This window comes from Dromiciops gliroides, chromosome 3, assembly GCF_019393635.1.
Source record: "Dromiciops gliroides isolate mDroGli1 chromosome 3, mDroGli1.pri, whole genome shotgun sequence".
Classification (NCBI taxonomy): domain Eukaryota; kingdom Metazoa; phylum Chordata; class Mammalia; order Microbiotheria; family Microbiotheriidae; genus Dromiciops; species Dromiciops gliroides.
The window spans coordinates 131,750,223-131,766,383 of NC_057863.1; the positions used below are offsets into that span (position 1 = coordinate 131,750,223).

At 37.5% G+C, this 16,161-nt stretch overlaps 1 pseudogene; it reads right to left on the reverse strand.

Moving 5' to 3' along the window:
- Positions 1-108: 108 nt before the first annotated feature.
- LOC122747225 lies at positions 109-13,326 on the reverse strand (annotated as a pseudogene).
- Positions 13,327-16,161: the final 2,835 nt, after the last annotated feature.

A 16,161-nucleotide genomic window follows, 5' to 3' on the forward strand; every position in this document is an offset into this window, starting at 1 on the left:
ATCAGAATTTTATTTATTTATTTTTTGATTGTGATCAGTTTCGTTTAATGACTGGCACTCCCTTCAGAGGAGGAAGCATGCCGCTAGGTGGTGGAAGCAGTGGGGTGTTCACTTGAAGTTCTTGCCCTGTTTGAAGGGTTTGCCTATATTCTGGAAAGCACCCTCCCAGGAGAAGTGCTCTTTGACCATTGTCTGGGCCTCCTCACTGCTGGGATCCAGCTTGCACTGCGTGTAGGATTCCACCGGCCAATCTCGGTGTAGCGGGAAGGCAAGCTCCTGGCCCCAGAAAACCCAGACTCCCGAATGGCGCTGTTGTTGGTGGTCCCGAAGAGGATGACGCTGGTGAAGGACTTCTTCTTCAGCTTGTCCAGGCACTGGAACATGCTAGTGATGAGGTTGCAGCTCATGAAGGTCCGGCTGAGTTCCTGGGGGAAGGGATACTAGGTGTATACCGCAGGGACCAGCTGTTGCTGTCAAAGTGCTACCAGAAGTATGGCAGGGCCACCATCAGCATGTCCTCCTTGGAGTATTTTCGCTTAAACTCATCCAACACAAAGGTCCTCTCGGGCGGCTAAGCAAAAGGATCCTTGGCCTTGGGCTCCACAGCCAGAGCTTGCTCACACTCATCCATCTCTTTAATGGGGCTGACATGGCAGCTGCCTTCTTCTCTTCCTTCCGGTCTTCCTGGGCCTTCTGCTTCTCTTCTCGCTGTCCCTTCTCTTGTCTTGGGACCTCCTTCTTGGGCTGACTCTTGGCAAACTTTTTAGCATCAAATTGTGCCATCTTCTCACAGAGCTTCACCTCTCCCAAGATCGTCCGGAACTGGGGCTGGTGAATGCAGGTGAGGAGCCAGTGGTTGGTGTTGGGAAAGGCCTTCCTGAAGGATGGCTCTAGGACTTGCTTATAGAGCCACAAGAGAGTGCACACAACGGTGATGTCAGCCAGAGTGACACGCTCCCCCACCAGGAAAGTCCGAGTCTTCAGGCGGGCGTCCTGTAGCCAAAGAACTCGCCTCACCTACCCTTTGAATGCTGGGACCTTGCTAGCAGGAAATTTACGGAGAAATTCGGGGGTGCTGTTGGTCTGGCCAAAATGGAAGTGGGGAGGTGCGGACAACACGTGGATCTGGGCCCCACTGTACTGTGCAGCGATGAGAGCCTGAAGGCCCGACAGTTTTTAGGGTATGTGTACAGGATCCTGCCCAGTATGGTGATTCTGCAGAGAAAGGGGATGGCAATCTAGGCGCTGTGGCAAAGTGAGTCAGGCTGGGGCAGGGCAGGGAGGGGAGGAGGAGGGAGGGACCCAGTATCAGATTTCAAAGAAATAATTATCAAAACAATCTGGTACTTGATGGGAAATAGAGAAGTGGTGGAATAGAAGAGACATGAATTACAGTATGGTAAATGACTATAGTAACCTATTATATGATAAACCCAAAGATCCAAGCTTTTGGAGGAAAAAATCCTCATTTGACTAGCACTGGTGGGGAAACTGGAAACAGTATGGCAATAGCTAGGTATAGACTGACATGTCACATCATGTACTAAAATAAGGCCAAAATTGGTACAATTTACACATAAAGGATGATACCGTAAGCAAATTAAGAGAAGTAACAGTTTATCAGATTTATGAACAGAGGTAGAATTTAGGACCAGAAAAGATATAGAGAGCAATACAAAATGTAAAATAGATCATTTTGATTATATAAAATTTTAAAAAGCTTTCACACAAACAAAACAAATGCAACCAAGGTTAAAAGGAAAGTAGAAAACTAGGAAAGAATTATTGAAACAAGTATCTCAGATAAAGGTCCTGTTTCTCACATATATAGATAATTGAGTCAAATTTATAATAATACAATCATTCCTTGATTGATAAATGGGCAGTTTTCATAAAAATAAATCAAAGCTATGTATAGTCATATGGAAAAAAAAATGCCCTAAATCACTATTGGTCAGAGAAATCCAAGTTAAAATAACATAGAGGTTTCACCTTATACCTATCAGAGTGGCAAATATAACAAAAAATGAAAATATTGGGTGTTGAAGTGGATGCGGGAAAATTGGGCCACTAATCAATTGTTGGTGGAATTGTGAACTGATACAACCATTCTGGAGAGCGAATTTGGAACTATGCCTAAAGGGCTCTAAAACTGTGCATACCACCCTTTGATCCAGCAATACCACTTGTAGGTTTAAATGCCAGAGACATCCCACCCAAAAGAGAAAAAGACTTTTTTTGTACAAAAATATTTATAGTAGCCCTTTTTTGTAATGTCTAAGAATTAGAAATCAAAATAATGTTCATCAATTGGGGAATGGCTAAACAATTTGTGGTATATGAATGTGATGGAATATTATTGTGCTGTAAGAAATGGCAAGCAGATTGATTTCAGAAAGCTCTGGAAAAACTTGTATGAACTGATTTATAGTGAAGTAAGCAGAACCAGGAGAACCTTGCAAACAGTGACAGCAATATTATTTGAGGTAAAAATGTGAATGGCAACTATTCTCAGCAATACCAGGATCCAAGACAAACCTAAAGGGACTAATGATAAAGCATACTATCCAGCTCCAAAGAAAGAACTGATATTGATAGAATACAGACTGAAGCATGCTATTTTTCACTCTCATTTTTTCTTTTATTCAAGTTTTCTTAGACAAAATTACTGATATGATAATATACATAACTGCACGTTTCTAACCTATATCTGATTGCTTACTGCCTCAGGGAGAGGAGATAACAGGGGGGTGGGGAGAAATAAAATGTTTATTATTATTTAAAAATAAATTAATTAATACTGTAGCCAGACTTATATTCCCTGGGGGTATATATCCGCCAACATTCCACCATAGCTAAAAAATATTCATGACTCCCTACTACCTATTAATCAGAGTTGAAATTTCTTTTCCTGTGCCACCTGGTGGCAAAAAGATGTGGTTTTATACTGGAAATTGATCCCAAGCATCTTTCTTTAGTTTGCTTTCTGTACCCCAGAGCACAATAACCTTGGAAAATATGAATAATACTTTGAAATAGATTATGTCTACACTCCCCTAATGAGAATAAAATGAATTGCTTGAACATATTCAATGAATAATTTGTGAATCAGACATGAGACAGCAATCATTTCTTTATTTCTTCTACTACTAAAAACACATAAGATCTAAGACTAACCATAGACCATAGACAAACATAGATCAGTCAAATAGTCCATTGAATTCCTTACACCATCTTTCCATTCACCCAAGGTAAAGACATTTTGTGGGACTTCAAAAGGAATACTTCCTAATCCCCTCAGACTTGTGCTATCTGAACAACCCCCTAACTCACAATAATTACCAGGGATGATTGACCAGCTCCAAATTTCTTGTCCCATAATGATACTGCTTTAATTCTATAATTATTTGACAGCCTTCTAGAAAAGATCCCTTTCTCTTTCTCTGAGACAATGCACCTTTTCCTTACAGGAGGCTAGTGTCCAACCCCTGAACTCAGGAATATAATATCTGTTGGAACAAGAAAACTCATGATTGTCCAATGAGGTAACCTTCAGGCCCCAAAACATCCATTCTCATGATGAAGCTCAGAGAAGGAAACAGAAAGATAGAAGAAGGCAAGGCAACTGGCTCAGAATTTTCTATATAAGTGAAAACATAGGTCCTGAGAGGCCAGATAATGGGCAGGGTAGTGGCACAAACTACTCAAGTACTTGTGCTAACAAAGACATTGCTACTAAAAGTTCTAGAGTTGCTATTGCAGATAACTCAGGCTGATAGCTGAAGTCTTCTGAATAACTTCAGAAGCAACCCTGAAACCCTAAACCTGTTTTAGGGCAATCACTCAAAACCAGATGCTATCCTTTAACAATCCCTAGGAGGTACCAATATAGAAACTACCTCCATATTTCTGGTGGACCTGAGAGAGAGAAACTGGGGAGTAGAGAATAAGAATCCTGGTTGTTGAGGTGTTGAGAGCATTGTTGAACTATTGACTCTCCTGTAAGAGGTGGGTTCAGATTCAGAGATTTGCTTTTGCCCTGGCATGTTTGGAGAATTTGGAGATTCTGAGTATTTTTCTAATTGTGATTCTAGGTTCTACTCTGGCAGAGAAGATCTAGAAACTACAGAGCAATATATAGAAAACCCGGGAACTACAGATAGACACGATTGAAAGAATATTAGTTGTCAAACTTGAATTCTATTCCTGACTTTGCTTTTTATTAGCTCTATGGTATTGGTCAAGTTATTTAACCTCTTTAGTTCTTGGTTAGGGTAGTTGTTATAGCCATTCCAAAAAAGATGGAATATCACTGCTCTTTCATTCATAATCAAGTCTCATATGAGTTTCTATATTTTCAACAATAAAATGGGAGGACTGTGCAAGATGATATCAAGTATTCTTTAGATCTCCAAAACCTATAATTCTATGATTAAGTCATTTGTCACACTGACAGTTGATATTCAATTCAAATTCACTTAAATTCAAAAAACATCTTAAAGGAGCCTACCATATATAAGGCACTGACCTAAGTACTGGCAATTCAGCACATATAAAAGTGACACCAGTTTGCAAAATAGGAAATGGGTTGTGACCACAGATAACAGCAAGCTAAGAGTAAGAAAGATGGGGACCAAAATATCATACAGCACACTGAAATGTCATTCTAGCCAAACTTTTTACTGAGCTTTGTATCCTAAAATAGTATTTCATCCAATTGTTAGATAAATAAAAACAAGGGGAATCCTAAGGGGTCACCATTTTTGCTGTGGAAAGTATCTTCTGTGCTCATTGAATAGCCACAATTTCAGTAATGAATGCATTCCAATGTCAACCTGAAGTTACTTTGACAGTTCTTCAATATTTAAGATCAGTTTGATTGAAAAAATGACAAGACTTATAAGAAAATACATCAATTCTTTTTGCTGAAGTCTGAGAATTAAGCCTAAATTTGATATGTTCCTATACTTGGAATGGCCTGAAAGAGAAAATTATATTTAGGATCTTGTCTGTAACCTGAATTTGTGAATTTTTTCAGTGAGGAAATCCAGCATTTCTAGCCTAAGATTTTATATAATTTGACAGGTCTTTGGGTCTATCAGCCATATATAATACTCTTTCTCCCAGGTTCAGTGCTTATTTATCTTTGTGGGTTTTTCCCCAAAAAGGGAAATTGATTTTTATCTGTATGTTAGGATAAGGCACTTAGAAAGGTAGAGATTAAAGATAAGTTAAGCAGGTAGCTATTGCTAAGGACTACCTGTGTACCTGGGTAAAGAGCAAAAACAATTTAAAGAGAATTAAGGGAGAGACAAAGGACTGTGTATTCCAAGGGCCTTCTACTTGCTCCATAATTATAAAGCATAGTGACATGTAGGAAGTTTAATTAAGACTTAGTTAAAGGGAGAAGACTGTTAACATTTAATAGCTCTGCCAGTTTAAACAGGAAAGATTCCTAGGCTGAGTTAGCTTATGATGCTAAAACGATTTACTCCAATTAGTAGTGCATGTATCAACACTGTAGGCTTATTAATATTTTTTTGAAAAAGAAAACTGTTATTTTCCAGATTGCATATATACATAAAAAAGATTAAGTAATGTTAAGGGGATAAAGCATGACTTCATATAGAGCTCATACTGTGTACACATACATACATACATACATACATAGATACATACTGGTTGTCACCTAATACCCAGAGCTTGACTGGACATAAGATGAAATGTTCAAATACTTTTGATTTCTGGTGTTTTCAATGCCTGTTGCCTTGATTTCTTCCAAACTAAGAATCCCTTAGAAATTGTCCAATAATTTCAAATAACATTTCTCTTAGCTAGAGTATGTGCTAGACTATACCATTAAAGGCATTCCGGTTTGAATGTCAATATCATATAAAACAGGACAATATAGCAATTAAAATATTTGAAATTGTTCTTGAGTAATTAAGCCCATTAAGGTCCAGAGCTGTGTTCTACCTCCAGCTAGTACACTCTACCTGTCACTTTTGAAATTTTATTCACTTTTTCCCATCTATATTATGAAGAAAAGAATTCCTAAAATGCAGTGTCTCTAAAATATAGAGACATTCCTTTATTTGCTTATATTTTGAGTACCCATATTTGGTTATGTGTACATCTGTGAGGATTAGCAGCATAGTGTTTTGGATTAAAAAAAAAGTTCTCTTCGGGTCAGGATAACCTGAGTTCAAATTCTGCCCTTATACATACTGATAATGCTGTATAAGTAGTTAACTTTTTTTATTTTTGAGCAGGGCAGTGAGGGTTAAGTGACTTGCCCAGGGTCACACAGCTAGTAAGTGTCAAGTGTCTGAGGCTGGATTTGAACTCAGGTCCTCCTGAATCCAGGGCCTGTTCTTTATCCACTGTATCACCTAGCTGCCCCCTAAGTAGTTAACTTTTAAAGGTCCTAAGCAAGTCTCAAAAAATTGTTGTTTGTCCTTCATTTTTAAGAGGACAGATAACATCACAAGGTGATGTCCTTACTTGCAAGTGAGTTGGATTTGTATGAGGCAGAGATGTACAAAGTTCTCATCCTTATTGTTTTTTCCCATCATAACACAAAAATCAAGATGACTGGCCATGGCACAAGATGCAATGAATGACCTTAGAATCTTCACATCTGACCAAGTTCTAAGTACTCCACAATGTCCAATGGCCATCAGAACAAATTATTGTCATCTTTCTATTTGACCAGGGATAGGCTTTATATGCTTGGGATAGACATCCCTTTATAACTCACAGATGACTTTCAGGCCTGTCAGTTAGCTTCAAGTCTCTGTCCACCTTCAAAGATGGTATTACCAAGATATGGTCACTGCAATGCTACAGCTTCTTGGAGTCACAAGTGAGAGTTAGGTGACAAAGGTTGATAAGAAATCTGGAAAAGGGCTCAACAAGCATTCACACTTCAGTGCTAGACTTCCCTGAAAATTCCATACATTCCAATACCTTTGTCACTCTCTCTCTATATATATATATATATACATACATATATACATACATACATACATAAACATACACATACACATACACACATACCCCCACACTTTCTTATGTATTGATATAATCTCTACAAATATATATTACACAATAGTTGTCTATTTGCATTGGTAGATGAAGTTTCCTCTACCAAGGAAATGACAGGACTAAACCCTCTTCTTCCTTCTGCCCACTTTTGTGGTAGTAATGTCTGACCTCCATGACACTATTTGGGGTTTTCTTGGCAAACATACTGGAGTGGTTTGAAGTTTCCTCCTCCAGCTTATTTTGTAGATGAGGAAATTGAGACAAACAAGGTTAAGTGACTTGCCCAGAGTTATATAGCTAGCAAGTGTCTGAGGATAGATTTGAACTCAGGAAGATGAGTCTCCCTGACTATCCACTCTATCCATTGTGCTACCTCGCTGCCCCTTTCAAAATTACCATAATTTAAACATGCATATTACAAGTTTTTATTTTTTAAAGAATACACACACACACACACATATACATATATATATGTTCTTGTTAGTGTTCCCTCCATAAAATCCCAGTGGTGTGTGGTAAGAGCTAGAAATGAAGAAATTTAAGCATTATTTCTAAAGTATTCTTAATGTTTTTCAACTCAATATGCCATGTTAAATACTTACCATATGCAGAACCTTATGGCATTATTATATGTGAAATACAAAGCAAATATTGCCCAGTATTTGACCTGATGGAGCACAGCACAGACTCTCATTCTACCCAGAGGACTTAACAGGAGGCTTTTTTGCAAGGTAGCATTATTCTAAAGCAAAGCCCAGCTCTGTCACTTATTAGCTGCATCACCATGTAAAAGAGTCACAATTTATATCAGTTTCATGTTTGTCATCTGTATGAGGCTGAGCCCTTCTACTGCCTCCCTACTAGGGTGAAGTTAATAGAAGCATTTTATAAAACTAAAAAGTATACTATATTATAATCCTCCTCCTCCTACAATTCTCCATGTTAATGAGGTTCAGAGAAAAAAAATGGTGCTGGAAGAAATTGCTATTTTGTTTTCATTCTTTGTATATGAAATGTTCTATGGACCAAATGGACAAAATGACTCATTTTTATAGTTGAAGAAAATGTTAAGATGAAAAAGTCATCCTCTGTAAGTTCATTGAAAGTATCCTTCGTGAAACGTTGGTAGCTTAGAGAACACAGGAGAAACATTATTGTTGTCATTGTCATCATCATCAATCACCATTATCTTCATCATTCTTATTCTTTTTAATTTTACAAACATTTATCACCTTTCCCTCATATCATGTACCCCCTCCCTGGACAACTATTTTTTTAAACCTATGACCAAACATTAAATGAACACATCAAACATTAAACAAAACACCAAAAAATCCAGCATATTTGTGTACATATGTACACACATATATGTATGTACATATACACTATATGTGTATATATACACACTGCATATGGATATACATACATATACACAATACACATATATGCACACATATACTTATATACATACACATATATTATATTATTTATAATATAGTTATATATTTATAATATAAAATATATTATACTATATACACATATATACATACACACATACACATACAGGAATGCACACATGCATGCACTTACATCTGTGGAACAGAGGCTGTAAGGCTCCTTTCTTATTGGCCTAGGAGAAGATATCTAAAAAGGGCAGTTTCTGAGGGGAGGGAGCTTAAACCTAGAGTCCCTCATTATGTCTGAGACCCCAGTATGTAGGCGAGCCACCCAAATAACTCTTCAGATATTAAATTTGCCCCCCCACAATACATAACATATCCACATATACAAATATATAAATTATATACAAATATTTATAAAATAATTAAATGGGTATATACATACATATATTAATTATATACTATACATGCATACACATAATACACAATATACATATATGTTTTATGAATAAAAACACAGTTTGCATGCTTTATATACATATACATACATGAATATCTATATGTATAAATATATGCATATGCATATGTTATATCTGTGTATATATACATATTCCTGGCCATCTACAATAAGGTGGGTGACATTATTCATCCTCAGTCTTCTTGATCAGTAATGTGAAGTCTTTCCATTATTTTTCCTCTGTAATGCCATCATTGAATAAATTGTTCTCTTAGTTCTGCTCACTCAAAGTCAACAAACATTTTATCAAGTGCCTGTTATATGCTAAGTTACTGTACTATGTGCTAGGGATTATAGAAAGGCAAAAGACAGATGCTCCCTACAAGGAGAGAATATGAGAAAAAATTTTACTTTGCAAAAACAATACATACACAGGACAAATAGGAATTATTATCACAGGCAAGGCACTAAGATTAAGAATGCCTGGTAAATGCTTTTTATATGAGGTGCAATTTTAGTTGGGACTTGAAGGAAGTCAGGCAAGTCAAGCAGTAAAGAAAAGGGGAGAGAAAAAATTTCAACTGGTGAGGATTGTAATGACTAGACTGATGCCACCTGCTGGAAAGTTACCATAGGAAACCTCCCCCATTAGGAGAAGACGTCTGAGGACAAGCCATGTGGTCAAATTCCTTGGTGTCAGGAAGTGACATTTGCTCATGGGTACTGTCTATCAAAGCTACCAGCCAATCAACTTGAGCAGCCTCCCATTTCTGGGAGGTTAACACGAAGTAGGAAGTGGACACTGGTGGAGGGGCTCTTTCCTTTTTCATTCGAAACATGGGCGTGGTGGCAGGACTTCAGGTGGGCGGTTAGGAAGGCTAGGATTTCCATGCTATAAGAAACCTGTTCTCAATCTTTCTCTCTCTTTACTGTTTTATATATTTTAATAAACCCTTAAAAGTCTAAACTCTTGGTGAATTTTTCAGTGATTTTAGCCAGTTTTCCCCCAAAACTGGGGGGGGGTGGACAGATTAGAACCCATATTTAGATTTTTAAACAACACAGGATAAAGAACAGAGTTTGGTGGTTGCAAAGCAAAAGAAGTGGAATGACAACAAATTATGATCAAATAAAGGAGTTTCAAAGTTCATGAACATGGAAATGGAATACTTGCAGGTGACAGGAAGATCAAGACCATCTCTGGGTGTAGTTAAGGTGGGATGGAAGAGTAGGTCATGGTAAATGGGTGAGGAGTTGAAGTTAAGGTGTCTCCATTAGTATGAATATGTATGATAATGTCTCTTAGTCTGAGAGCAGGAGTTGGAGAGATTAAGTGAAAGGCTGAGTAATCCGCTAAACAAATTGAGGAAGGAGAGTGTCCTGGAAATAAGTAGACAACAGCCACCAGAATCTTGATTGGATCATTAATATGAATTGAATAAACTCTAAAGGAGCCAAGTGATAGTTGTAGAGAAAGAACCTGGAAATATTAATAGAGAGCAGGGGATATTGACTCCCCCACTAAGACCAGTGAGTTGAGACTGAACAAATTGGGTGGGGAATGAATGAAAGTGCAAGTACAACCAGTGCTGGAAAGGATGGCCAGGGATGTGCTATCATAAGGATGAGCCAATTCTCAATCAGTGCAAGATGTACGAGGAATGAGAATTTTAAAAAATGTTTAAGATAAGAACTAGGTTTTTTTTTTTTTGTTTTTTTGGTTGTTTTTTAAAAGCCAGATATCACAGTGGAAGAAGTGGGTGGCTTTAGAGTAGACACTAGGTGAAGGAGGAGTTGGGTTGAGGAGGATGGGAATAAGGAAGTAGTCAGTGATGGACAGAGAATGGGGAGTTTGAACAATGTCATACTGGGGTTCAGAATAATGGATGGGGAGGAAGTAAGAGGATGAAAATATGTTCATCACTGAGGAATGACCTCAGGTAGTTAACCATTGTCCCTCTGGATTCATCCTTGAAATAGAGATATCTCAGAGCATCAGACATCTGTGTGTAGTTGCAGGGTGTGGGTGGGTGGGTGTAGGAAAGCAGTGCATTGTGAAGGAGAAAACAGAAAGGTTGATACAACTGCTCTGGAGTTGGAGGTGACCACTAAAGAGTGGCCTGGGGAAATGGATGGAATGGCTGCACAGGGAAGTTAGGAAGGTCTCCACTTTCCCAGGCAGGTGTAGGTGAGGCAACAGTTGTGGAGTTGTAGGTACTGGAGAGGGCATCTGGAACTTTGCTGCTCAGAGAGGCCAAGAAGGTAGCTGAACTCAGTTCTAGTCCCTATGCCAAGTGCCCATGCCAGAACAGATGTGAACCCAACTCCACAAGAAGAAAAAGCTTCCCCAAGAATTTGACACATAGTCCTGGAACAAAAAGTCCAGCTAAGATAGAGTTCCAGACTCTAGGGATATAGCACACTAAAACTGCCCTTTTCTTCAGCCTCTGCTATGCCTGGTGCATTCCTCCTCCTCTAGGTCACTTCACTCTGAATCAGATCATAGAGATCTTCGCACTTTATCTGGAAACTACCCATTTCATCATTTTTTGGCACAATAATATTCTGTTGGATTCACGTATCACAATATGTTTAGCCATTCCAGTAGGTGGGTACCCCCTTGATTTCCATTTTTGGATCATTAAGAAAATATCTCAGATAAATGCTTTTGTACATATGGGACATTTTCCTTGTGGTCCCATCTCTGTGGTCTAAGCCTGGAAGGGGCAGAGTTTGATCAAAGGGTATGCCTGCACAGTTGTTATGTTCCTTGTTAACCTTGTTTTCTTTGGTATGTAAACTGAACCACTATTTTATGCTTATCCTCATCTTGGCTTAACATCATTGATTTCCTGAACTATCCTTATCTCAGTTCTTCAGGTCACACTTCAAGTCATCTCTTCAGTTTCTTTTTTTTTTTTCTCTGCTGTTTCCTATCAGTTTCCTCAACTTCATCAAGAGGATCTGGAACTAGAAATTCATTAGTCACTTTAAAATAGATGATTGTGGAATCAACTTCTTTTATGTCCAGGGTAATTAACATTGGATAATCTGGTTCAACCTGCAATTTGCAAGCATGGGAAATGATCTCTCTTGTCCAAGCAAACAAGTGCTTGTGTTGCAGCTGAGCATACACAGTGGGAAGTCCAGAGCCTTCCTCACTTTTGAAAAGGGAGGGAAGAGAATTCACTTACTTAAGCAGAAGCTGTGAAGGTTTGTTGTTTCACTAGCAAGTCACTACAATTTTAAATCGAGGTCCTCAGAGGACATAATACCCAGATATACAGGAAATAAAGTGAAGGAGAAACTTTAGGTTTAGTTCTGCACTTCCCCATAGCTTTCTGAACGACAATGCCTCAAGGAGTGTGGATGTTGATCAACTCTAAATCCTCAGTTTCCTTATCTATAAAAGAGAATTTTATACTTCTCTTGAGTCTCGGATTTAAAAGTCAAATTTTACATTCAGCCTCTGTTTTTGTTTTCTCAGAATGCTTGAAATCTTCTATTTCATTTAATATCCATGTTTTCTCTGATGGATTTTACTCCGTTTTGTACGTGATTCTGTGTTGTAATCCTAGTTTCTTTGCCATCTGGAATGTCAGATTCCAAGCCCTCTGATTCTTTAATGTAGAAGCTGATAAATTTTGTGTTATATAATTGTGGCTCCACAATATTTGAATTTTTTTTTGTTGAATATTTGCTATATTTCCTCCTCAGTCTTGGAGCTCTAGAAAATACAACTAAAATAAGATTCTTGAGAGTTTTCATTTGGGGATATCCTTTAGGAGGTGATTGGCAGACTTTTTTTTTTCAATTTCTATTTTATTCTCTTCTTCCAAGATATTGGGGCAGTTTAACTTGATAATTTCTTGAATAATGATGTCTATGGTCTTCTTCTGATAATGGCCTTTATGTAGTCCAATAATTCTTAAACTAATGGTCTCCTGGACTCTAGTTTACAACTCAGTTGTTTCTGCAATGAGATTTCACATTTTCTTCTACTTTTTCACTCTCCATTTTATTTAATTACTTCTTGATGTGTCATGGAGCTTCCATTTGCTCAATTCTAATTTTAGAATTTTTTTTTTCAGTGAACCTCTTTTTCATTTCACAAATAATCTTTCCCACCTGCCTGATGATCTGGATTTCATGATTTCCAGAAACCCTCCTTTCATGAATGAATGATGGGTGAACAGATGTTGGCACCCACATATGTAACCTTACTCCTTACTTTCTACAACCTTGGAGGCAAATGGGCTGTAGTTCTTGTAGCCCTACACTATTATCTCCTGCCAATGTCTACTTTACAGAAGGTCCATGTAACAAAAAAGAATGCTATGTAACCTGACGAAGTCCAGATACATCTAATTCCAGCACCTCCAAAAACTGCAAAGTGGCTGGTGATCCAGTTGTTCTGTTCATTGAGAGTCCCTAAAAGGTGGTGGACACCACCAGCATTTCTAGCCCTGCTCTCAGCATAGTACAACTCCCCTCCATGTCTGCTATTTACCTGGTCACTGCTTGGTGCACCTCAGCTTCATTCCACCAATCATCCTCATTTTCTTCTTATTTTCAGTTAATTTCAGTTAGAAGTCATCTTGAAACGAGTTGCTATCTTATTTATTTATTTTTGTGTTTACTTTTATTCCTACTGTTCTGGTGGAGAAAAGGATTGCTTTTGGAGTTGAATGGAAGGATTGGAATACCACTACTAGGTCAATATCCAAAAAGAGATAAAAAATGAAAAGTTAATGGACTTATATGTACAAAAATATTTATGGCATCCTTTTTATGCTGCAAAGAATTTGAAAGTGATGAGATGTAAATTGAATAAATAAATTGTGAATAAATTGAGGAATGGCTGAAGAAATTGTAGGATGAGCTTGTGATGGAACATTATTGTGCTATAAGAAATGATGAGCAGGATGCTCTCAGAAAAAACCTGGAAAGACTTACATGAGCTGATGCAAAGTAAGACATACTGTGTATAAAGAGCAATATTATAAGATGATCAGTTGTGAATGAGTTGACTATTCTCAGCAATGTAATGATCCAAGACACATCTGAAGGATTTATGAAAAATGCAATATATCTCCAGAGAAAGAACTGATGGTATCTGAATACAGATACACACACACAAAATACATATATACATATATATATATACACACACAAACATATATACATATACATACACACACATATAATTTCTTTTTCTTCAGTTTTTTTCTGTTTTCTTTAACAAGCAAATTTGGAAATGTGTTACATGGGTATACATGTATGACATATATTGCGTTGCTTTCTTTCTTACAGGGCAGGGGTTGGAGTGGGGGAAGAGAATTTAGAATCCACAGTTTTAAAAATGTATGTTACAATGTTTTTACATGTGATTTTGGGGGAAAATATTCTAAATAAATGGGAAAGATTGGATTTTCTGTATCTTAGCATACATTAGCATTTGAACAAGTGAGCTCCTGCAGTACTCTATGCTATGAAAGTTGGTGGTCTGAGGATGGTTCTCAGGAAAAGCATAACAAGCCTGTAAATCTAGCTCTAATACTAAGTTCATTCAATGGCAAAAATGGCTTTGAAGTTAGAAGACCTGAGATCAAATCCTGATAGATCTTGTGCTATCCTGACTGTGGTTTCACAGTACTTGAATTTTTTCTTTCTGGCTGCTTGCAATATTTTCTCCTTGACATGCAAGCTTTGTCATTTGATTATAATATTCCTGGATGTTTTCATTTCGGGATGTCTTTCAGGAGCTGATTGTTATATTCTTTCAATTTCTATTTTACCTTCTGCTTCTATAATAATAGGGAAATTTCTCCAGACAATCTCTTGGAAGATGATGTCTAAGCTATTTTTTGATCATGGTTTTCAGGTAATAAAATAATTTTCAAATTATTTCTCCTGGATCTATTTTCCAGGTCTGCTGTTTTTCCAAGGAGATATTTCACATTGCCTGTTTTTTTTTTTTTTTAATTCATTTTGATTTGCTTTATTGTGTCTTGATTTCTCATAACGTCATTAGCTTCCATTCGTTCAATCCTAATTCTTAAGGAATTATTTTCTTCAGAGAGCTTTTGTACCTACTTTTCCATTTGGCTTATTTGGCTATCCACTGCGCCACCTAGCTGCCCCATCCCCTTTGTTTTATAAATAAGAACAGAAAAGTTGACTTATCTAATATAAAAAGGCTAATAAGTGAAAGAGATCATTTTAGTATCATGAAGAGTGTCTACCATATTAGGTGCTTAAATGCTTATTGAATAATTGATCTACTCTAATTTCCTCATTGTATATGTAAGGATATTGAGGATCAGAGCTACTAAATAACTACCCCCCCAAAAAAAAGCCCCAAACCTAAAAAAGAGGCATAGCTTCCCACCTTTATTTATTTATTTATTTATTTATTTAATTACTTATTTATTTATCTATCTATCTATCTATTTATTTGTAGTGAGGCAATTGGGGTTAAGTGACTTGCCCAGGGTCACACAGCTAGTAAGTGTTAAGTGTCTGAGGCCGGATTTGAACTCAGGTATTACAGACTCCAGGGCCGGTGCTCTATCCACTGTGCCATCTAGCTGCCCCTCCCACCTTAAATTTATAAAACATAGATTATCATTCAAACTTCTTAAACACTCAGTTCCTCAACCTATTAACTTCCAATGAGGTATTCCTCCACCCGACTTCAGCCATACACCAAAATAGAAGTACCCTTAACCTTGTCATCTGCCACAAATGTTCTACCTCTACATTCAAGAATTCTGAAATTTCCCTTTATTGGACCATAATCTATTGGGTTTTTCTTCAGCTCCCCCTTTTGTTTTTCCTTACATAATCCTTTTTTTTTTTTCCTAACCAGGACCTTCAATACCTCGACCCTCAATTCTCCCTGCACTAGTCACTCTCCTCTCTTCATCTTGACCTCTTGGTGAACAGTCCTCTTCTTTTGAATTCCTGCCTCTTTTTATTTAGTTGATTACTCCCTGCACAGTCTCAGTCTTAGATCACTTCCACCATTCTCTAACTTTACTCCTACACATGTACTGCTGAAATCAGTTTGAGATCATGTGATTGTTCTGACTCCACACACAACAAATTTATGTTATGCAACCGCAACTGGACATTTACTGTTGCTTGTCGATCCTTCTCTAACTGCCTTATCAACTTGGTAATCCACTTTCCTTATCATCACTCCTCAAATTTCCTATGGTTTCTTCTCTATCCTTTCAACTGAAAATTTTACCT